The sequence below is a fragment of the Aricia agestis genome, chromosome 15, assembly GCF_905147365.1.
Source record: "Aricia agestis chromosome 15, ilAriAges1.1, whole genome shotgun sequence".
NCBI lineage: Eukaryota > Metazoa > Arthropoda > Insecta > Lepidoptera > Lycaenidae > Aricia > Aricia agestis.
The window spans coordinates 8,092,627-8,116,708 of NC_056420.1; the positions used below are offsets into that span (position 1 = coordinate 8,092,627).

The 24,082-nt window shown below is 34.8% G+C and overlaps 1 protein-coding gene and 1 long non-coding RNA gene across 4 annotated transcripts in view; both read right to left on the reverse strand.

Annotated features, from left to right (window-relative positions):
- Window positions 1-24,082, reverse strand: part of LOC121734516 (furin-like protease 1) — a 216,810-nt gene that overhangs the window by 65,304 nt on the left and 127,424 nt on the right. The window lies entirely within an intron of this gene.
- Window positions 582-12,884, reverse strand: LOC121734518. Its single transcript, XR_006036718.1, has 4 exons — window positions 12,874-12,884; window positions 5,504-5,510; window positions 4,741-4,746; window positions 582-711 (listed from the first exon to the last, which is right to left on the reverse strand). It is a non-coding gene; the product is annotated as an uncharacterized LOC121734518 (long non-coding RNA).

Genomic DNA, 24,082 nt, shown 5'->3' on the forward strand with positions numbered 1-24,082 from the left:
ATGACAATCTAAGACGAAATGAAGTGGGAACAGGAATAACAATAATAGTCGCCGTTTTCTATTGTGATGTCGCAATCGCAGTGGCCATACAATAGCTTTGTCCACACTGTGCCTATTTTTGTTCATCAAGGGCATGCGTTATAGCGCAGTCTTCTTTCTTTTCCAACGCGGGTTGATTTTGACGCATTCAATTATTGAATATGCCAAACGAAAGATGAATAAAAATATGATGACGAAAATTGAAGATGAAATTGCATAGTGTGGACATAGCGAATGCGTTATACCGATCCAAAAACGCAACGCAACAGAGGAGTGTGGCTTCGATCTAAGTTGGATGCAGATTGTTATTTTCCGCAATATTTACTGTGTGATCCAATCCTCGTCATGCCAGTAATAGCTTAGCAAATGTTATTTATTATATTAGGGATTGGATTGGATTTACAGTTTATCCTAGTTTGTATGGTTGGATATTTTAATTTTAGAAGCAAATGAATAAATGATTATGGTTTTCATAATAGCTAAAAAAACTTAATGTGGGTTACTTTTAGCATTGAAATGGTGCAGAGTCAATTCAACCGCAACGCGACGCATAGATGCATTTCTAAAATTGTACTGAATTGACAGATTTCGTGAGCATGAGACGTCTCGCAAATCTGTCGAATCCATACAAAAGAAAAGCATCTACGCGTCGCGTTGCGGTCTGAATTGACCCTAACAGTGAAATACTTTAATTACATAGAGCCGCGGGTACAATTTACATGGAGTCCTAAATAATTATAGTCAGGGAGCCCTAGAACATTTTTTTTTATTACTATCAAGCTAATTTTTGTGAGTAGCTTCATTTTGATAAGACAAACAACATTTTATCTGCGAAAAATCTTGAAAGTGGGCTAACAGAGATAGAAAGGATTTCATACTATGATTTGATGGTCTTAAACTATGGATTGTTCTATTTATAGGACAATGTTACTCTTAAATTAGATTACTATTAACATACCAATATACAAAAAATCTGCTGGTTAGGGTTCCGTTTTAGGGTACCATAGTCAACCAAGTTTTGTTGATCACAGAATTCTAAAACGGAACCCTAACCAGCTGATTTTTTGCATATTAGTAGGTTGATGGTAATATAATTTAAGAGGAACATTGTCCTATTTGATCTAAGTTATAATAGACCAATAGACCAATCCAAAATATTTTAGGACCATCAAATCAAAGTATGAAATCCTTTCTATTTCTGTTAGCTACCACTTTCAAGATTTTTCGCAGATAAAAATGTTGTTTGCTACTGTTAGAAGCTACTCACAAAAAATTAACTTGATTGTAATAAAAAAAATGTTCTAGGGCTCCCTGCCTATTACTACCATACATAATTTTTCAACGGTTATTTCGAGTAAGTAAGTATCTAAATTCTGCTTCTCTGTTTTTGCCTAAGTAGGTCGTATTACCAGAGTAGACAAAATTATAGAGTATGCCGACTTAGAACTGATGTTGAAATTTTTAAATTTGACGTATTATGACAAAAATCGTGGTTAAATTGTTACCTACGAATTTAAAACTATGACATATTCGCTGGACGTGTTCCTCTTTGGTCCTATTATTGTTTGTATTTTGGTACAAGCGATTAAAATTGTAAGAATCCAATTTTGAAATCTTTATTTTAAATATTTAAAAATAAATTATATCAGCCAGCGCGAGGCACATTCCGTTTATAATCCTAGTGAAACCCGACGAATTTAACATATATTGAAACCTGTCCGTTTCTTTGCAGTCGAACTACTGGTAGTTATGTATATTGTGGTATTACCTTCTTAATTGATTTTATCAAACCACATAATATTATGTTCAAAACATCTACCCAAATCATTTAGTAAAGAATTCTCGTTATGCTCTGTATACTTTTTTTATCACCTGCTAGCAAAAAGTTCCATCACGCACACGTTTTAGCGACTAGTTAGTGGAGTTCGTTGAACTTGACAAGAAACTGTTAGGCTGTTAGTTGTAGCCCGATAACTTAATTAGCGAAGTTCGAGGCACGACATTTTAAAGTACAGTTGTTAAAAAATCTTATGACCACATTTGGACCTTAATATTATAGCAGAAGAGTTCAAAATAGGTGCACCGCGAGTCATAGTACTGTACCTCATACTTGAAACTGTCGCAGTTTGATTTCAAGAACTTTAGAATGTACTTGTCAAAGTCAATAATTATAATATAATGTATACTACTTGTATAGTATGGGTCAATAAATATCTAGTGATAAAAACAAGTATATCTCGAATAAGGGGTACTCAAAGGCCCAAACTAGGGCTTTGCATCCGTTGTGGATAATTTATGCAGTATTTTCAGAGCGAAGTAACCACTCCTCAAATACTGTAGTTCCTGGGACAATATTTTTAAATGACCGTATGGTTGCCCAAGCGCATACGGCATTCTCGCATCATAGTCGGCCTAGTCCAGAGGCAAGAACTAGACAATACATCTGGGTCCAACTATGCGCGGGCTTCCTCACGATGTTTTTCTTCACCGTACGAGCGTCCGTATTATGTACTTGGGATCAGAAAATGTCTCATTGGTACACGCCACGGAGATAAAACATAGTGTTTTTACTCCGTGGTACACGCCTCCACCCGGGATCGAACTTGCACCCTCTAGGGGTGCGAATTAAAGGTCTACCCATTAGGCCACGGACGCTCACTCAATGGGGATTGTCCATTTTTTTTTTAATTTTGCTCATTACAAAAACATTTCGAGGAATGAGGTCAGTGATCGTTTTTCTTTATATAAACGAAAAAAATACCCATTAGTTACATATATTTTTGAACAAATATTATTATTTATTTATTAGTTTATTTGAACTATAGTATCCGTATAGTATGTAATAGTAATTATTATAGTATGTATTTATTAATGTTGATAAAATTATAGATGTACTTTGCATCTACCTCATCTCCTCTCTATCGTCTTCACCCAAAGGTTGGCTGGAAGAAAATGCCTAAAGGCATTAAGCCCGCCTCTGTACCTTGATGTGTGCAAAAAGTATATAAAAAAAATATATATGTTTAACCTTAGTTTGACCTTCAATGGCGTTAAATTAGCAATAAATTCGACCAACATTACGTTTCGAACTTTTGGTAAGCTTCTCGTATCAGCTTTCACATAATGAGAACTTGCATTTGACGAACCAGCCATTATAAATAAGATTGAAAGGAAATTTAAAACACTACAGAGGTCAATTGGCCGCCGATGATGACGTCAGAGCGAAACTTTAAAAATTTATTGAGAAAAAACTAGCCAATGAATTTCAAAATTATTTAATTTATATTCTTAAAATACCCTATTTTAACGAAAAAAATATAAAAAGTACATGTGATTTTTTTTGGACAATGCCCATTCCAAGGTCCAAGCTGTGTCATAAACATGCATAGGATTTTCGCGAAAACTACAACTTATAATAATAATTAGGCAGCATATCTGCTTGTGCCTAGAGATTTCAATAATGTCATAATTATTAAGTACATTTTATATTTTGTTTCTGTTATCACCATCAATTAACCAAAAAATCTATTCTGCAATCGGCTCTTTAACTTTTGCGGTACTGTAGTATATTTAGTGATTAGTATATGGTATCATTGGAGAAGTGTGCTGTGTGATGATGATGATGTTGATGAGTTCTAGAATATTTTAGATATCCAAAGACAAAGGTGTTAGCGTGGTTCATTAGCATATGCTAATAATGCCTTACATGCAAGATTTATCGGGACAAGGGGGCTCTTATACTCAAGAACATGCATGCTACAAAGTTTCTAATGTATCTATTATTAAATTACTAAAATATGAATACTAAGGACATTGTTAAAGTATCATTGCTTTTGTGTTAACGGCTTTAGTTAAAGATATAAAGATTAAAGATAGAGTTTTGTAATACGATTATTTTTAAAGAAATCTTACACTTTTAGAATTATCGGAACGAATTTCCTTATCGCGCGTTCGGCGTAAAGGAGGCTAGACATAACGATATTTGACCTCGACACTTTTTTCTTCGTTTAAATCTTTTGCCCAGCTGTGGGACAGATAAGGCTTTTAATAATAATAAGTAAAAAAGTTTGTTAACTTTCAACGAAAATCTGAACTATTTCTCGTCACCTCGGATCGTACTAGAATATTTAAGATCGGAAAATACTTTATTTATTTATTATTTAACTAGATTACTACAGTACAAAGTTTAAAAGAAGATATTTTACTGACAGTCCATTTCTCAGTGTTGCCGTTATCACATATTTCAACATTACCGAAGTAACAAAAGCATGAAGAAATTTGCATCCACAAATAGTAATTTACAAAACCTTTGAGTTTTGACTGTTATCCGTTGGCCGCGGGAAACAAAATGCACTGTACAGATATTAGCATAGAGAAATATTACTTTAATATGCTAATTTAAGTACGGGGAAACAGGCAAATTTCTTTATTTATTCCCTTGCATTATGTTGTGGGAAAAAATCTACCACTAACAAATTGTTATTATAGTCCTTTCGCGTAAAAAAAATTACGCTATAAAGTTGCCATATTAAATATTGAAAGCGGTATTTGACGGTTTTACCTAATATTTATTAGGTACAGTAAAACTTAGGGTGGGTTGCACCCACATACTTTAACTATAACTTTAACTATAACCTTATGTCAAATGAACTGTCAAATGTCTAGTAAAATTCAATAATGGACGCCATTTTTGACGATAACCTTAACCTTAACTATAACAACGCCTCTGGTACAACCATCCCCTTACAAGCTAAGTTTTTAAGTAGGTATAGTTCTCTCAGAAGCTAGTTAATTTACAATAATAAATAATAGTAATGAGTCCGTCAAAACTCGTAATGTAGAACGGGAACCAATCACTATAACAGATCATGACTTGGTTATGCTAAACACGTTTGTATGAATTTATCATTTAAGTATTTGGTACGGTACTAACATCTAGTGCGAAAAATAAACTAACAATACTAGTAAATTAAAGTATTCCACATGCAATTTTGCGGAAGATAAAAATCTGGCAACATTACACCAGCTCAGGAAATACCAACGTCCAACACCAGTGCGAAACCGCAGACGATGGAAGGTGAGTAGGTATGCAGAGAATATAAGTTTATTCGGAATTATTTTACTTCTAACGGGATCTTTCTGCTAAGGACATACGGATCATTCTAATATATGACCCGAGCTAACTTTAAACATCCTATCCACGCAAATTCTATTTTGCTCACTAATCAAAATTTGAGTTGAAGTTGAAATAAAAAACGTCATAGTCGCTTTATACCAGTCATTAAATAAAAGCAACCAAGTTATTTTACTTAGATATGATGCTCTGATCGTACTTATCATAACAAATCAAGAAAATTTTCTCCGTTTTCAAAATATAAAGGTGAAAAAAAAACTTCAACAAACGTACGAGGTACAACAAGCAAATCATTTCGAACGTCCGAATAAAAAAAACAAGTGATTAAACACAGTATCTGTAGCCTTTGCTGAAAAATAGCGCAGTTTACACGGAAAAATGAGTAGCTATTAAAGGTGCCAAAACGGTATTTTACAAATTGCACAGGGGACGCGAGCGCTGACTCCGCTGAATAAAATACTGTTCGCTTTCACAGACAGAAATAAATTAAACGACCGAGAGATTCTTATTAGATAAAGAAAAAAGTTACAAAATGACCTGCTCGAATGCCGTGCAGAACTTATGCTGTAGATGTTAATGTAATGAAAGTTTTTCATTTCACGTGGAACAAAACAGTTTTTTCGAAGCTTCGTAAATAAAACGTAATTTAATACCAGTGCGATGTACAAAAGAGTAACAATAAAATAAAAATATACTATAATACTAGATGTCCCGCGCGGCTTCGCCCGCGTAAATTAGAAATTTTACAGAATCCGTAGGTACATTTTCCCATAAAAAATATTTCCCCCGTTTTTCCCACATTTTCCTGAGTTTCTTCTGTCGTATTAGTCTTAGAGTAATAATATAATATAACCTTCTCGATAAATGATGAGTCTTACTCGATAAATGATCTATCTAACACTGAGATAAGTTTTTAAATCGGACCTGTAGTTTCTGAGATTGACGCGTTCAAGCAAACATACTCTTCAGGTTTATAATATTAGGTAGATATAGATTTTTTTTAATTATCGCTTGACAAACTCGAGTCTCGATCTAAAAGACTATGAAATGGTATAATATGGTAGTGATGATGATGATGATGATGATGAAGAATGTAATTTGCATAGTAGCATATGCTTTCTGTTCTTAAAACAACGCCGAAACTCCCAAACTTGTATCTATAAAGAATCAGGAATTCTCTCAGCAGCTTCCGAACCACGGTATACCAGGTATATCTCGGTGCAAAATCTTACTTGTTGGTAGCATATGCTTAGAATACTTCTCACGAAACCGAAGTCACCATATGTTTCCCTATAAGTTTTGAGGAGTTCCCTCGATTACTTATGGATCCTTCATCAGATCACCACTTTTCTGAATATAATACCAAATTGGGATGATACCCTATATACCAAAAGAAAAATTTTGAAAATCGGTTAACAAACGGCGGAGTAATCGTTGAATATAAGAAAACGAACATAACACCTCCCCCATTTTGAAAGTCGGTTAAAATTGTAGCCTATGTGTTATTTATTTAATATTTTAATCAGCACATGAATTGAATAACAAAATTTTTTTTCAAATTAATCGTAGCACCATCTGTCAGGACAAACTAAAATTGAAATAGAATAATATTGAATGCGATGATAGCGCCGTCCGCCGGATCTAATGTAAAACATTCCAAAATCAACAACTCCTTATAAATAAGAAATTAATTGAAAAAACATTTTCCAGTAGACCAAACTGTAAATCTAAACCATTCTCGAATCTCCACGAACACACACAAAAAATTTCATCAAAATTGGTCCAGTCGTTTAGGAGGAGTTCAGTCACATACACACGCACACAAGAAATATATATATTAAGATTATATCATTAATTTAAAATGTTAAATTTTTATTAGTGCTCCTTCCAATTTCATTTACATTTTTAATGCATTTACACTCACAATACCTCCTAACTATTTCATCAAATTTGATTTAGTGATTGGAGCGCGAAGAAATAAGAGATAAACAGATAAACACAATTTCGCATTTATAAATATCAATATGACTTTTCATACTTGTTTACTGAGAGAATGCGGTTACTGCAGCTCATATTACTTTTAATATGAACTGCAGTAACCGCATTCTCTCAGTAAACAAGTCACATTTACCTGCATCCGCTTTTAACTTTGAACTTCTAACTTCCTACTTTATTCTAACAATAGCCAATATTAAAAATATTTATGACATAAGAGAGGAGAAAACACGACTACTTAAACTACATTTTATGTATACAGTATGCATACAAAATGACACAGTGAGCTATAAATAGCTTATCATAATATAAAGTAATATTTTCTAGCTCTGCTCGTAAACCCTCTGATTATGGCGGAACATAACAAATTAAGCGGTTTATATCCCGACATAATACCAAATTAATACCGTTAATAACCGAAGAAAAATTGACTAGGAAATGCGGTGAAGGCAGCACAAAAATATTACTATATCAGGATCACAACCTTATTTACCGCCCTCTGACGAAAATACGATTAATGATGTAGAGATAAATCTCTCCTAGAAAACACAAGCGGACCATTTTCGTCAATTTTCCTTGCGAATAATTTTCTGGAGCCTCTGATTAGACCCTTCTGTCCTTTTACTATGTAGATTAACCCATGCGATTAATGAAAATAAAAGTCCATGACACGATACGAGTGTTAAATTAAATCGTCTAGACTCTAGGATAGATGATGCTCTGTTTTGTTGTAATTTTTTTCTCTTGCTTAATATATTATGTTTCATAACGTTGCTTGATAATATGATTAGTCCTACTTTCACTAGCCTAGGTCAAATTAAACCTGGTTAAAATATTGTTTCTGTCGTTCCTCATAATATATCGTATTAAAATAAAATGAATGATGAACAGCGTTTTTTAACAACCTCAACTTTAATAGGTGCAAGGGCCGTACTATTTGATTCACTTTTAAATATCAGCTAGTAATATTTAAAAGTGAATCGGCAAACGTTTCTTTGCTATATAAAGTATTTCGCCCGTATTATTTTATTGAAGTGACTAAATAAGTATGTCACCATGGCAACGTCCATCGCTATCCCGTCCCACAAACAATTATGGTCGCCGTCAGTCTCGAGTTGTAATAATTTACTATTATTTATTCAACAAATGCACTTATCAATATAAAAAGTATCCAGTAGCCGATTCTCAGACCCACTCAGACCACACGCATATAAAATTTGGTTAAAATCAGTAAAGCCGTTTCGGAGAAGTACGCGGCCTAACATTGTGACACGAGAATTTTATGTATAAGATTTACATTGTAATAATTGAAATGTTTAATCGGTGGGTCGTTCACTATTTTGTTCATCACTTAAAACTAGCATAATAATATTGAAACAATGATTGAAAATGAATTGAAGCCACTTCATCGACGACCGCATTACTAAACTAATATCAAGCGACCGCACCAAAGCGCGAGTCAAACGTGATTTTCATCTCGATATAATTTGTTTCCGATACATCAATCAAATGTTACATCTATACGTTACGTTTCACGCGAACAAAAAATGCCGCTCCGTAAAGCTTGTTACATACGAGGTTTTTGACTTTTATTTTAAATTTTGGTTCAATAACTGAACCACGTGTGCTATAACACACAGGCTGTAACAAAACTACCATAATAACAATTGATGGTGTATACTGTGTGTATATAATATTATGTGCCCTTTATATGGACTTCACTGTGAAAGTTGCAACGCTCAAAGAACAATTTTTTTTTGTATTTTGTATGGACAATATGCCCCAGCGTCATGCATTTTCCCATACAAAATTTGGAAAAAAAGTTTATCTTTCAGCGCTGATACTTTGACATTGAACTCAATGTAAGGACTCATACACATCCTAAAGTATTATTACTCAGTTTTGTGACACCCTGTACAGTGACATGACATGTGTTCCCAGCCTTAGATAACAACCGTCGGCGACACCTCGGCCCGATTCGATGTGATATATTACAAACATTACATGCGGAAAACACCCGGAATAAAAAACACCACTTTTTGTATACGAGATGTGTGCGGAATAAGATTACACTAGGACTATATAATAAATGATATGAGATAGTCAAATTGTGAAACTCAGGAAGGGCTTGATAACGTAGTGTTTATGTATTAAATAATTTGAGTGTTTCCGGTAACGGTTCCCATTGATAAAAGCGCGGGCGCAGATTCTGTTGCGCATAAATATAATAATGCAAAAAAATCGAATTGAATAATTATTTAGCTTGCAATTTCCATACGTGGTGAATACCCGACGCAGTGTGACCCTACTTCAAACCTTGCGAAAAGATCGCGCACAGGAACATAATATTAAGATAGATTTATAGAGATAATATTTTGTGTATTTTTTATGGATACGTTCTCAAAAATTTTGAGTCTTTAGTTCCCGCGCCGCGCTGCTATTCACAATATATTATCCAAAGCATCAGCCTACACCTATTGTACCCTTACCTACTTATTTTATACTTAATATAAATTAATGTTACTAGCTATTTAAAACAAACCAAAATCTGTCACTAGCAGAATATTATGTTTACGTTCCAACTTGCTAAAAGTCTTCCTTCATGACTTGACAAAAAACTATCCTTAAAGCCTTTTAAACTATAACTCACGTTATAATGATGTGAAGTAGAAGAGCATGAAATTCAGTTTCCAGCCCGAAGTACTACACAATGCATAAGACACGAGTTATAATAGAATTTTTAAGCAGGAATTTTTAACGTTACAGCAAACTTTGAGATAGGGTGCGGAATTTATGAGAAACTGAAAATAATAGCTATTTGACGTTGATGTGGGATGTTCATGGTGATGTAGTGTTTACTTTACACCCTCTCTACATCAAACTATGATGAATAGACCACAAGTAGAATAGACCACAAGTATATTAAAAAAAATTAAAACACTGGAATTTACTGCATATAATGCAGTTTAAAATTGCCAATTTAAATTTTGGCGTCAAAACGGATCTATAGTCTGTATGACGTCACTACTGTCCTTCCCCGCGTTCCATTCTATCAGAACTTCCATCAAAACGCTCAAAATAGGAGACATTTTGATCGTTTTTAACGCTAAATGGAACGTGGGGATAGCATGTATGACGTCACTGAACGCTGATTGGTATTTTGAAATCCGTTCCGTTTCAAGTTACTTTTAATTCGTATTTTTTGTAAAAAAAAAAACAATATTTTTAATTTTATAAAATATTCATTCTTTTATATTTTTTTAAAGTTTTAATTGCAAAATTTTCATAAATATAATTACATGCATGAGACTACTCGCAAAGACGTACTCGTAACAAATACGTAGGTACGTGTAATAATTAGGTATGTACGAAGTTTTCGACTTAAGTTTTTTTTTTTATGACGAGCAAACGGGTCATCTGATGGAAAGCAACTTCCGCATGGACACTCGCAGCATAAGAAGAGCTGCAGGTGCGTTGCCGGCCTTTTAAGAGGGAATAGGGTAATAGGGGAGGGTAGGGATGGGAAGGGAACAGGGGAGGGTAGGGAAGGGAATAGGGGAGGGTAGGGAACAGGGGAGGGTAGGGAAGGGAATAGGGGAGGGTAGGGAAATGAATAGGGTAGGGGTTTGGGCCACCGGTAAACTCACTCACTCGGCGAAACACAGCGCAAGCGCTGTTTTACGCCGGTTTTTTGTGAGAACGTGGTATTTCTCCGGTCGAGCCGGCTATTCGTGCCAAAGCATGGCTCTCCCACGTGTATTGATGTTTGTATAGTTTATAATATATGAGTATCTAATAGGCCAGCGTAAAAGCCTGCAGATAGGTTTACCAAATGGACGTGCCTATAAAATATGTGCTTAAGGAAATAACATTTACTGTATGTGTTTGTGATGCATCCGATTATATATTTTACCATATATTATAACTACACAAGTACACAATAACTATATATGTACAGTGTACACTAATAATTAATTATCCCGTATATAAATAAAACTGAATTTCAATTTTGTTATTCTCGCTTATAACTCGAGAATGGCTGAACCAAATCGCCAAATTTTGGTCTTGAATTATTTTTTGAGAATAAATTTAGTTTGTTATTATTTTTAGCAATATTCCGCGAAAACAACTTCCACCTTTAAGTAAATGAGTGAGTGTACGCATAGGCATGCGTACAGCACCTCCCTCCTCCCACACTGCCTATGCGTACACTCGCATGCAAGAACTTGCAAACACCACCACCACACAAGCAATAATGTTGGCAAATCCGTGCAAGGCCCCTCACCACCATGCAGGTTGAAAACCTCGACGCGCGTTTCGCCCCAACACCGGAGCATCCTCAGGATGTGGACTCTACGAACAACGTCCGTTAAGTGCCGCCAACGGCCAAAACACCGCCTTTTATACACTATTTTTATACGGTGTTTTGTGGAACGATGATGTACTTAAAGGTGGAAGTTGTTTTCGCGGAATATTGCTAAAAATAATAACAAACTAAATTTAAACTATGGATTTCCGCAAAGTAACGCCTGATTCCATTAACTATTTATTTTTTGAGGTTTATATTATTATTTTGTTGAGAAAATTTAGGAGGTAAGTTGTACGAAGTTCACGGGCCATTCCAGTTACATACTAATTATTTGGTCCCGTATAGGGTCCCGTATCCTGGATAGTCCGTACTTTATAAAACCGAAAATTTCATATAAATACCAAACATACCCTCTTCTGATCTTGCAAAATTGTGCTAGATAAAAATATAATAAGTAATAACGTTATGAAAGCTTTATCTAAAATATCTACCGAACTATGATGAAAATAAGTAAACCAAAAAGGGTATTGTCCCAAATCAATCAAATCGGGGAGAATGTTCGACCTTTCAACACTATTCAACCCGATATCGGTGTGCGCTACTGATGTCGTAATCAGAGGCAAGTTATATGTATTAAATACGTATTAGTTATTAAATACGTAAATAACTTAAGTGTATACCGGATATTACGTCGTTTTCCATATCACTTGGTTTTCTCAGAACCCAATTCTCGTATTTAGCTCAGACTTTCAATTTACCTTCATTGAGTTATAAACAAAACGTATCACTAACGTGAACATAATATTATTTTTGGACTTGCATTGTATTTTGTTTTGACAATTCATAGGAAAACCATTTTGAAATTAATTTATAATACCGAAACTACATCGAAATTTAACAAAACTTAACTTGCTTCGACGATTTTTGTTACTTCATCACAATTTAGCACAAACCACCCGCTGAGATCATCGGATGGCAATATCGTATCGGACGTTGTAAGTTCTGCGTAATAGTGATAGATTGTATCGGACAGGCGAACTCTTGGTTATGGCTGACACACGGTCCACTGGGCACATTTTCACACGTAAAATCACTGTTGAGTGTTGACAGACTTCCTATCACTCTTTAGTAGGTACTTAGTTTCCACAGTTTTTTGGGTTGAATCAGTATAAAAGATCGAGCAGCTTTTGATTCCAAAATAAAAAAAAGAATAATAGGTTTTAATGTACGACGCAAAGAAAAAAAAACAGTTCCATTTTTAATTTTTAAATATTGAAGTGAAAGAACTCGTAAAAAATTTCGTTGCCGTAATAAAATAAAAATGTACAAATCAAAATTGGAACGCGCGACTGCTTACCGCGATTTTCTTTTACTGAAGTTGTTCAAAATGAATGACACATAATTATTTATTTAATTTCCATTTTTCCCTGTTTCGTACAAATGGTATTTATGCCGCTTCGCGAAATGATTAAACTTTGTGACAAATGAATGAGGCTATACACCAGGAGCCGAAGTATGTTCATATATTTTGATGTTATTTCTTTTGAGCGATTTCAGTTTTATTAAGTACATATATTTTTATAATACACCTATAAATATTAGACGTTTTTCTTATTCAGGAATATACCTTTATTAGTAAAACTGAAACTCTATACAAATATTTTAAATGAGAAAATGTGTCACTCTGCTACTGATTGTAATGGAAAATGATATTACCATTTTTATTTTCGAGAAAGGCTGTGTCCGTTTATATATTATAGTTTTTATCCTGGTACAATCTACGGCTCCCGCGTTATAAGCGAAATACGCAACAAAGTTGCGGGCAATGTCTAGTTGTGCGAGTCCTTAAATGCAATATGTCACGTGTTGAAATCTGTGTTTAGGAAAGTTTTAGTTTTGTACTAGATATTAGTTGGGAACTCGTCGCCTCGTAAGTTGTGCCACTGCTGCAATATGTTTTATGCCAAAATATTTAAGCTATACTGGGCGGAGAACAAAGTGATAATATATTACTTTATGGTTCACCGTGAAAGTGTCAGCGCTGAAAGAGTAACTTTTTGTGATTTGTATGGACAAGCGCCGCAGCATTATGTATTTGTCCTAGTTTTTCTTTTAATGATTATCATTTTTATTATACTTGGTATTAAAATGTTAATGTCCGATTAAAATATATTGACAAAATATAATATAATTATTTAGTTAGTACATATAATATAACTAAATTATAATAAGTTGCTCATAGTAATCTAAGAAAAAATTACTAATCTTATATTCATTCACTAGTCAGATTTTCTTTGTAAGGATAAACTTTTTACAATAAAATTAATAAACTACATTATTGAGAACTTCGGTTTTTGTCTCTTGGACTACGTTCGAAGCAATCTAAAATTTATGTACATTATAATGGATCTTTTAAACTTATTACGACTGTTTTGTTTGAAATTGATAATAATTGATAACTTTCCGAGTATCGCGAAAGAACTTTTAAACTTTGGACTGTAATTTATCACATTTGTTCGAGCAAACAGACGTTAATTGTGTTTTAATATATCCTAAAAAAACCTAACCTAAAATGTTCAAGTTAAGAAGAAAAAAGAAATTATAATCACATATTTTTAATGAAAACATTATAACCTACAAACCTAACCTAAAATATCAAGTCCGAATATCCATATTCCATACGTATGTCTGTCTGCCTCTTACCTCATCACGCCCAAGCCGCTGAGTTACTACTTACATACTTAGGCTGGTATAAATTGTCAGTACTTAAGATGCGACCCGGTCTCAAGACGCGGTTCAGCTATGTGATTGGTCCAAATTTTCACAGACCGAGATGCATCTTGAGTACTGACTATTTATACCAGCCCTAGAGTCCCGGTAAAGGACTGTATAGGATACTTTTTATCCTGGAAAATGTACGGTTCCTGCGCGATAAACGAATTTTGGCGCAACGGAGTTGCGGGCATCATCTAGTAGGTAATATCTTTTTGGCACCAAAAAAAGTAAACCATTCGAAAATAGAATTCCGAAGCCACAGACAATTAGAGGGAAAAGGCAATAGAGCTCAGTAATTATCTCTGGCGGGCGGCGAATAAACAGTAAGCTTTTAAGCTGGAGGTGCCGTCTAATGGCTATCGATTCGATACTTCTAATAAATATTCATTAAGAGTCGCCGTTTATTTATTAACTCGACGATTACCAACTATTTTGAGTGCGATTCTGTTGTTTATAAGTTTTAGTAATTAACAGTTAACCAATCTAATCTACAACTCGCTTAGTGCATGACAATTGTAAAGAGTCAATATGGCAAAACGCTACTTATATAGCTGATATATTATTTACTTCATCAAGCCCCATACGGTCACCGGTGACCGAGACATAATATAAATTCTATTGTGTCTCGTTATTCCACGATTGACCGGTTAAGATTATAACTTGCGCCCAAATTGTCTATAATGTAGAACCTTACTATTATTTTATAATAATATGACAATTTTTACAGCCAATGGCTGTTTAAAATGCGAGCTCGCAGTGATTATATAGCCATTTTATACCAGGGCACATACTAAACCCAATTCATTAATTTTGATCTAAATTTTAACCAAACATTTGCGGCTCCTATTGCAGCCTTTCCATGTTGGACCATGATGGCCAAATTACAGGCAATCGAGAACGTTTTGCATTCCGTAGAGTTATAGTTGTCCAATCATAGTGATAAATCCAGATATCCAAATAAAGCCAATGACTAAAATAAATATATAGGACCGGGGAAATAAAAAATATTCGTTTTAAATTGAGCATAGCAATTGTTCATTTTAAATTCATTCAGCTGAAAAAAACGTCCAACTTACTTTCCAGTTAGTCTAATAAGGGATTGGCCTAATTAGTGGTTAGTCTAATTCGCAATTAGTCCAATTCTGGCCTCTCGGAATTAGGCAGACGTTTGGCCTGAAACTAAGGCGTATTGTTGGCCTATTACATTTACCGCTATTGTGATACCGCTAGTGTGTAGATATTATAAAATGAAAATGTAAAATATAACTAACTACGCAATGGTTACGCAGGACTTTTTATCATGCCAAATGTTTAGCAGTTTGCACACACGAGGACACTCTCTTTTCCGAAACTCTCAATTTCCAGTGAGATGGGGATCATTGCAAGAGATCAGACGAAGGACTAACTTTGTCCCATCCGACGCAGCGCATGAATCATCTTTCTTTACAGAGGCCCTAGACAAGCGGCAAGCGATTATCGTAAACGCCAACGCCAACGCCACAAAATGTATGGAATTTGACACTAGTATTCGCTAGCGAAGCGATGACTTTTGTTAGCGTTTACGATAATCGCTTGCCGCTTGTCTACTAGGGCCAGACAATCAAGTGATAAACCTACTTGTCTTAACCAAGAAAAAACTATTTTCATAATAGGAATCGAACTTATGACCTGCGACTCGACACGCCAAACTCGAAACATACACTGTTGTTAATTTATTATAAAGTAAAATTAAAAAAAAAATTAAAAACAACCCCGATTCAAAAATTTTAAGTACTAAGATCAAACTCAAATGTTTTAGCACTGACTAACTCACTGGCGGAATGATGATGAACTATATCTAAAAACACGCTCGAATATAATATCAGCTTTTAAAAAAAAATACTAGATTAAAAGCAATCCACCCGTTTGGATGCTACGATGCTAAGGACAGACAAACAGATAGACACGACAAACTTATACTTAACCTCTTTTTTTGTCTAGAGTCAAAAATTATTTATCACGTCTCATCCAAGCGAAAGTGCAAAAATATCAGCGAACTAAGTGATGATACGAAATTAAATAGTACCCTTTTATTTTTCTCATTAATCATGAGTATAGTGACCTACAAACGCATTAGCTAACGAGTGGGCTGCCATAATGTATGATCATACGAGAAAATGGATGTAAGAGCTTATCTTTACAACACTGGGTGAATTTATTACACCTGATTTTTCCCGCGTAGAGGAGAATGGGGCCCTAGAGGACTTGGGGGAACTTGTGCTGCAACGTTCTTTATGACAGTGACGTGATGTACTGAAGAAATAAGTACTGATCGTTTAGAGTTTATTTACCTTAGGATTTTGAGTGAACTTTAGGGCTTTCGTATACGGAAAAACCGGACAGACTGTAGCCCAACCTGACCAGACTCGTTCTATGCAGTCTCGTGTATATGCACTTAAACAGTTAGGTCGACCTGCGATCAATTCGACCTCTTTGTATATGAAACCTTAACTTAATATGTGTATACAGGCTTCCTATGTTATATGATTGTAAAACATTGTTTAATCTTGTATAATTTATTCAGGAAAAAGATTTTTGTACAGTGTTACTTGTTAGTTGTTACTCCATTATTATTATTTTTTGCAATAATTTAATTAACAAATTGATAGTAATTAAGTTAACTCAATATTCACTATGAATACCATTGACAGAAATTCCTTCTTTGATATGAAACCAAGTTAAAACATCAGTGCTCTTCGTAAACAAAATGACAAAAAATGTCAGCTTCTTATAAATCTCATTATTATTGTAATATTATTCTTACAGGTTGCTTCTTTGATTGCAATAGTACCTGATTCGTATCTCAATATTTCTAGAGATTTTTCTTCTTTATACAAATAAACAATTGATACTTATTTTGTTATAACTTTCAAATTTATAACAAGATACTTTTAAAACTCCACTATTTTCTCAAACTACGAACAACACAGGAATTAAAAACTTAAATAATTTATATATTACTTAAGTTGGCACGACTGGAGAAATTAAATTATTCACTGTAAGTTCCACATAAGCTGTCCGCTAAATGCTAAACAGTTCTCGCGTGTGTAATTTTTGTTTTCGCTGTACTTGGATAGCTATTGGAATTATTGGTCTCTGGAGGATCGTTGTGTCGACGTAGTCGAGTCGAGGAGCCAGTTAAAATTTTCGCACCTTTAGTTAACACCAAATTTTTTGGGGGACGCCAAACGAGCGTAATTTTGTGAGTCGTGAGTCGCAGAATTTCAATCAAGACTCACAAAATTACACTGTGAATCAAACAGGACTTTTGTATCAAACTGAATGCAGCAGAATTCTGCCGAACCGAAATTCTGTGACTCACAACTCACAAATTACGCTCGTTTGGCTTCACCTTTTTACATAAAATTTGCAGCATGTTTTAGCATATCACCGCATTTTATGCCACCAAAATTCTAAATATTAAAAAAATAAAATAAACACCGCGTTCAATGTTTGTAGGCCTTTTTAGGGTTCCGTAGTCAGCAAGGAACCCTTATAGTTTAGGTCTGTCCGTCTGTCTGTCGGTCTGTCTGTCCGTCTGTCTGTCGGTCTGTCTGTCCGTCTGTCTGTCCGTGGTTTTACTTAGAAACTATAAGACCTACAAAGCTGTAATTCGGCACAGATACAGATATTAATGATGCCGACAAAATGGTATATAAAATCTTAAAAATATATTTTTATAGTACCTTCCTTACATATCAAGCGGGGATGATATTTATTTTCGCGTCCACCCCACCGTGTGGGATATCGTTGGGTAGTTTTTTTTAATATTACGAGTATTCATAGATCACTTTTCGATTTAGGGATCCATTTGTAAAACATATTCTGAAGTTTCAAAGCGGAAAAAATCGTTGGAGTCCAGTGTCTCCCTCTTCTACCAGCTAACCTTCTACCAGGTTGGTTCTGGAAATGTGAAAAAATTCAGCTATCACACATAATTTTAAGAGCAGTATATATCTATTTTGTACCATTTTCAACTTGTCGACTAGACTACGGGGAGTTGTATGTGGTAATCCACCACACACTCCCGTAGCACAATAGACCTCCCGTAGTCTAGTCGACATTATTTAAAAGGAGTTTTACTAAGTTTTTCAATTATTGTTTTTTCTTTATGACATATTAGACATATTTTTGTTACAATTTTCCTGTGTATTTTTCCGTACGCATACAATAAAGTATTTAGTTTTGAAGATATCCTTAACAGTGAGTATGAAATTCTCGGAAGCGTTTTCAAACAATCCGTAGCGCTCTGACCCAATCTTTCATAGATTTCTAGCACTGACGGTCAGAGAGCGACACTGAAATCAGCCATAGTGTGTCAAATATACCCCCAAAAGTGTAATTAAGCGCTAACCCTATTCTGCAATTGCTTGACCCTGACACAATTGACAGGCTTCATCCCATTTGGCGCGGCGCTTCCACTGGCGACTCTCCAACTATGTATCGACCGACGCGCCGACTTGGTTAATAATTGTCCTCCGTTTGTTCTAAGTTGCTAAAACTTTATGGTGAAAGCCGTATTCAGAGTATGTGTGACTAAGGGTGGGTTGCACCAGAGGCGTAGTTATAGTTAAGGTAGGTTATCGTCAAATATGGCGTCCACTTTTGCTAGGGATTTGACATTTCATTTGACATTTTGTTATGGTTAAAGTTATAGTTAAAGTTAGTTGGTGCAACCCACCCTTAACTCATAGTTTAAGGTCGGCCGCATATTGTCCGAAATTTCTGATCAGAAACAGATGAACTGCCATCCGATCGAGTACTCTGGTGTTTTGTCCCAACCAAGGTTTTTGGGCCCAGTGGGCCCAATGACCAGATATGAATTTTTATAATTTTTTCGTCTGGCGATTGATCCCAAGTAATTATTTTTATGACTTTTGGGCTTATGTCCGTAGGACTAGCAAAAAAGTTGTAGATTTGAATAAAAAACAGAATAATTACTTTGTATGAAAACATTTATTACATACTGAATGAATATATGATATTAAAAGAAAAATAATTCAATGGACATGTATAATAAAAAAATCTCTTATGACATGAATAATAACAAATGTACTTACTTATTTTCTAAATAATCCAATTATATTATTATTGTACAGTTATTTCAGTTTAAAATCTTATATATAAAAATGAATTTTCAAATGTGATAGTCGCGCTAATACTTGAAAACGGCTGAATGGATTGGGCTGATTTTAGTCTTAAAATATTCGTAGAAGTTCAGGGAAAGTTTTAAAGTGACAAGAAGTTCACCGGGACAGCTAGTTTATTTATAATTATTATTTATAAATCTTATATATTTCTTTAATTGTCAAATTATAGGTAAGTATATAAAATTCTTTGTAAAATAACGACTAATTAATTAATTAATTTACATATTAATTAATTAGTCGTATACAATATAGTAGTATACAATAAACAGACATTAGTGTCAGATGACTTCGATGGCAGTTTAAATGATCGCGCTCTCTCTTACATTTTGTACTGCGCCGAGTGATCCAGAACTCGCCGAAAGGAAATTTCGGATAGTGTGCGGTGTGGCGGTCCGGCCGACGTTCAAATGTTTCGGATCAGAAATTTCGGACAATGTGCGGCCGGGCTAAAATAGAAAAATGTTGGGCCCAGACTATCAATCAAATTAGTTGAGCGGGGATACTACGTGTCACACCTACCTTGATATGCATCGGCTACGTTGTGGCTCTATGACAACTGTTTTGAATCTCGTACGAAATTAAAGTATTACCTGAAACAAGAAAGTCAATGGTTAATACAACTAGTAGTTTATAATTAGGTTTTACCTACGTTTATACAGCCAGTAGATTATATTTGTTAGGTTCCACGGCTTCCACCTACGTTTATGTTATGTTTACGACACACACAGTTTCCGACTTACGTTATTAAATTATCGAATACCACAAGGGTCAAACACTGAAACGCGACAACACGAAGCTCTACAATACTCTACAATCTACATGGTGGCATATTATGGAAGCAATACAAAAAAGAAGACGGGACGTTGATTTTGCATTGCTGCGTCGCGCCTTGCCTCCGGGCCCTCTGGCCTCATCTCTTTTCGGTGTAAATTTATACTAATATTATAAAGCTGAAGATTTTGTTTGTTTGTTTGTTTGTTTGAACGCGTTAATCTCAGGAAATACTGGCCCGATTTAAAAAATTATTTCAGTGTCAGATAGCCCATTTATCGAGGAAACACTGTTTCTTCGCTCCTGAAACTCACGCAGTGACTTTTAGGAGCGAAGAAACAGAGTAAAATGTGGAAAAAAGCGGGGAAAATTATCTTTGAGAGCTTCCGTTGCGTGCGCTGCAAAAACGGTCCAAGATACATAAAATTATGTATGGAAGAATTATTCTTCTATAAATTATTATCTAAAAAAATGTCCCTGATAGTACGTGTCTATCTTTTAAGATTAACTCACAATAATCGTTTTTATATGGTCTAAGAATCGGTTGAAATGAATGCATTAATGAAACAGACGCAGACGAAGTCGTGGGTAACAGCTATAATTTATAAAGCTGAGGAAGTTGTTCGCCAAAATAAATATGATGCCCAAAACAACTATTTCACGCGAACGAAGTCGCGGGCACGGCTAGTAGGAATATATTACTGCAATGTTTTCATGAAAACCATACGGCAGCATCAACACAGACAGTAAACAAAAAGTTTTCTTCGACGTTTGACAACGATACTGTCATATTCTGATGCCGTGTGTAACATTTCAGATTTTGGTCGGATTATTAACTACTAGCGACCCGCCCCGGCGTCGCACAGGTATAAAATATATAGCCACTGAAAAAAGGATTAAAATCGATAGCGTGGTCTACTTCTTATCTGTGCCAAATAACATAAGAATTGCTCCAGTGGTTCGCGAGATAAGCCCTTTCAATTAATTTCCGCCGTTTTTTCCACATTCTCCTTTTAGCTTTAGCGTGATAAGATATAACCTATAGCCTTCCTCAATAAACGGGCTATCTAACCTAACACTGAAATAATTTTTCAAATCGGACCAGTAGTTCCTGAGATTAGCGCGTTCAAGTTAGCCCTTTCAAATAATTATTTTCCCCGTTTTTTCCCACTTTTTCCTCTATTACTTCGCTCCTATTAGTCTTAGCGTGATAAAATATAGCCTATAGCCTTCCTCGATAAATGGGCTATCTAACACCGAAAGAATCATCAAAATCCTTTGCGTAGTTTTAAAGATTAAAGGGAACAAAGGGACATGAGGGAAAAAAAGCGACTTTGTTCAATATGTTTAAAGAAGATGTGCTAGTATAGCGCCTTCTGCTCCGACCTTTACGTAATATCCCACAACTACAGTGTAGTATTTTGTACCCAAATACCAATTTAAAAAGTAGCATTTATTTTTAATTTACCTTTCCACCATTTTTCGTCCTACGAGTATACTCATGATTTTATTTATACGAAAACCGCGCAATTGTGGCTTTCCGAAATATGGAAAATGGCTTTAATTCTCGGCTCTCGATGGGCATTCCGATGAAATAACACGACCGCTATTTCGCTTGTTTCAATTAATTAATAAAGTTAGATTAGATTCGGTTAATATTCTAAGCGTATAATTGTTGAAACAATGATCCATTTGTAATTTAAGCCTCTATTAACGATTAATTTAATTTTAAACAATGCTGCTTTTGTTTGTTACTTGAGGGATTCTGGAAAGAAAGGGTTTTCGCATAATTTGGTTTCTTTATTGAGCTATTCAAGTTATTTAATACATGGTGTACGTTGCCCGTAACTTCTTTGCGCCTATATTCATTTTAAACACAAGCACCGTTTTTTCTACCAAATTCAGTAAAGTGATATATTTTTCCACGACATTTATGATTTAATGCTAACAAAAAGGAAGAAGATGCTAAATATTTTATTAGAAGGAACAAATGGCTTTGCACTTAGTCATTTTTAAAAGACCTCTCTAGATTGTATCGACAAAGGAGCGAGCAGTTTTAACAAAATTAAACTCGATGTTGTGGACGATCCTAAAGAAGTCGCCACTTTTCTGAGAAATATGAAATCGTTTACAAAAGAAATCGTCGGAGAAAATATGAGCTCCATTTTCAATCTTCCGTATTTTCTTTTCGTTTGTACGAGCGACAAAAAATATATTAATATGTAATATGTATTATGACTGAGTAGCTGAATGTGAAAAAATACTGAGATTATTTTCTTTAGCGCGGCGTTACTGTAGGTGTGAAAGACTTAAGAAAGGGGACTTTGTGTAAAGCATGATGCAAGTATGAGTTACGGCTTTTCTTAAAAATAAACCGCGGCTCGGCGCAAACTGGCTAATGTTGACCGAGACTATTCTCAAATGGGGATTGTCCATTTTTTTTTTTTAATATTGCTCATTACAAAAACATTTCGAGGAATAAGGTCAGTGATCGTTTTTCTGTATATAAACGAAAAAAATACCCACTTATATTTTTGAACAAATACGTTTAACCTTTGTTTGACCTTCAATGGCGTTAAATTAGCAATAAATTCGATCAACATTACGTTTCGAACTTTTGGTAAGCTTCTCGTATCAGCTTTCACATAATGAGAACTTGCATTTGACGAACCAGCCATTATAAAAAAGATTGAAAGGAAAACATATGCAGAGGTCAATTGGCGGCTGATGATGACGTCAGAGCGAAGGTCTCACTTCATTTTGGCAAATATTGACCACACAGTTTATTGGTAATTTTTTATTTATTTTGGATATACTGGATTTTTCAATTAGAATGAAGAATAAAACTCCGGTCAGAAATAAAATAACTTTTTAAACCTGCCTTTTAAAAAGCCCAAAACCAAGGCGGCAAGTATCTTCTTGTGTAGTAAATAGAGTTCAGTTTTGAGTGGCCCATTTAAAATCGCATTCCATCTTCACGTTGCAATGCGAACTGACCCTTCAGTAGCTTCACTTGTAGTCCGTTTGCTGACCCGATAAACTGCCCGCAAAGTTCTATAATAGCCAATACAGATAATAAATGTACAGTGTTTGAGTTAGCTGTAATCAGCCTTGGCCAGCGATACACAACTAGTGGGAACTTTGAAACTTACACTGCAATTCCGAGATAGCAAACTTAGATGGATGACTATCCGAGTTAGGTAAGTAATTTGTTTTCCGAGACCATGACTAAGTTTTGAGTGCGGTAAATGTGATTTAAATGCTATTCGCGGTAACGATGTAGCCGAGCTTGTGTGTGTGTGTGTGTGGCGTCGTAGGTCTAAAAAATCAGTCAAGTGCGAGTCGGACTCGCGCACGAAAATTGTGTTTTTTGTATGGGAGCTTCATTTTTTATTTCAATATTATTATTGAATATTAAAGTACAGTACATAATATAAGAAAAAAATGTGTGTTAACAATTCAAGTGCCTACCTCTTGCCATTATTGATATAAAGCGAAAAAGGCCGAAAAAATCACATTTGTTGTATGGGAATTGGGAACCCCCTTAAATAATAATTTTATTTTGTTTTCAGTATTTGTTGTTATAGCGGCAACAAATATACATAATCTGTGAAAATTTCAGAAGTCTAGCTATAGCGGTTCTAGAGATACAGCCTGGAGACAGACAGACGGACAGACAACGAAGTTTTAGTAATACGTTACCCGTTGGGTACGGAACCCTAAAAAGAGCTAAGTATACTATATTATTGTATAATAATAATAATATTTATTTTTGCAACACAAATACTATATACACAAATACTATATACAAATACTATATACACTTTGCAACACAAGTATATTATTATAGAGCTGAGTAATCAGAAGTGT